The sequence below is a fragment of the Aplysia californica genome, unplaced genomic scaffold (assembly GCF_000002075.1).
Source record: "Aplysia californica isolate F4 #8 unplaced genomic scaffold, AplCal3.0 scaffold00066, whole genome shotgun sequence".
NCBI lineage: Eukaryota > Metazoa > Mollusca > Gastropoda > Aplysiida > Aplysiidae > Aplysia > Aplysia californica.
Window position 1 is genome coordinate 216,812 of NW_004797336.1, and position 1,714 is coordinate 218,525.

The 1,714-nt window shown below is 41.3% G+C and overlaps 1 protein-coding gene across 1 annotated transcript in view; it reads right to left on the bottom strand.

The window, feature by feature from the left end:
- Positions 1–357, bottom strand: part of LOC101846799 (aerolysin) — a 7,563-nt gene extending 7,206 nt beyond the window's left edge. Inside the window, exon 1 of the mRNA XM_005093553.3 lies at positions 97–357. The gene's annotated coding sequence lies outside the window, so the exon portion shown is untranslated. The remainder of the gene's footprint in view (positions 1–96) is intronic.
- Between the last annotated feature and the right edge of the window lie 1,357 nt (positions 358–1,714).

Below are 1,714 nucleotides of genomic sequence, written 5' to 3' on the forward strand. Positions count from 1 at the left end.
AGAGAGGCAGACAGGCAGACAGACAGACGGACAGACAGACAGACAGACAGACAGACAGACAGACAGACAGACAGGCAGACAGACAGACAGACTCACCAAAAAATTGTACTGTACTGGGACGACTACTGCGGGTAGTGGTCGCTCTCCTCTCTCAGAATCTGTGTGTGCCCTGCACCAGCCTTCAGATGTTCGGGAACCTTGGTAAGGAACAGCCAGTTTTATTCATTTTTAAACCGGACCTTAAAGAAAAACCAGATAACATTAGTCCTGCTTTTAAACCGGATCAGGGAGACATCTACCAGGAATCTGCTCATTAAGGCTGAATGTTTCCTCGCCTGAGTGTTGTTATTGTGGGGTAAACCAAGGAGTTTACAGTTTAGTTCTAAACTCCTTGGGGGTAAACCCACCAAAGAAGCGTCTGATTGGTCATCCGAGGGCCACTCACGGGCAGAGAATCTTTACTCACGGGCATTGCTCAAGGCTAGCATTGCTCAAGGCTACGGTCTCTGGCTCAAGGGTTTGCTCTATTTTTATCCTTGACCCAGGATGCGTGGGCCAAGAACTAGGCCAAGAGGGTAGAAGCGAAATGTTTCAACCTAGACGGTCAGAGAGATAGTATAAGAACGTATAGGTTTCAACCATAAACATAAAAGATGAGAGGTCAATTTAGAAGGGTTCATTCTAGATATTATACTTTATAAAAATCTTAATAAGTTTGTGCTTGCACTTCTGTATAATAACATGTACATTAGGCCTACATACTTGATGTCAGAAATTACACGAAGAGGGGGGAAAACCAAGACATGGATTTTCAACACCTGAATCAGAAGTATAAATAAGCTCCAATGTATGGATCAGAAACATGGAAACTTAAAAAACAAACTTCTAAAAAGCTATAGGCTTTAAGTTTAATCAACAGCTGCTATAGAAAAACATTAATTAGCTTGACAAAACAACATATGAACAACCACGAGAGCAAATAAATCAACAGAAAATTTCAAGAAAAACCAAGACAAGGGTTTTCAACACCAATGTCAGATCAAGTGTTCTACTCTACTCTCTAGGCTTTATGGATAAGAACCATTTTGGACGTTTCCGAGACAAAAATTTGAAAAGTTTCGGGCATTTGCCAACAGCTGTTTTAGAAAAACTGTATTCTGTATTATTTTAATTCGCTGACCTGATAACCATTACAAATGAACAACTATGAGAGCAAACAAATCAAAAGAAAATATATTATATAGAGATCAGACAGAGAAAGTGGACGTGGGTTGGACACACTTAAAAAAAAAAAAAGCGAAAACAAACACTACCCATCAGACGGACTCCAAAATACAGGCATTGCGACCTTGGTTGGGGGGCTAGGTAGGAGGATCTGTACAATAAGCCCATCAGAAGCAAGAACAACATGCCAGTACTGAGAAGGCCTAGGCCTACATGTAACGGGCAGGGATCTCGGCAAGCTGGTGATATAAATTACAGAGGTATACTCGCATCCCGTTTTCGCGCACACAACCTTTTTTCCCATTTTCTTGGAAACACTTGGGAAAAAAAGAGGAAAAAAAGCGCACAACTGCTTATTGTAATTATTTGCTTTTTAAAGTGCACTTGTGTTGAGAAAGAGAGAATATTGTGTGTATGTGTGTGTGTGTGTGTGTGTGTGTGTGTGTGTGTGCGTGCGTGCGTGCGTGCGTGCGTTTGTATGTATGTGTGT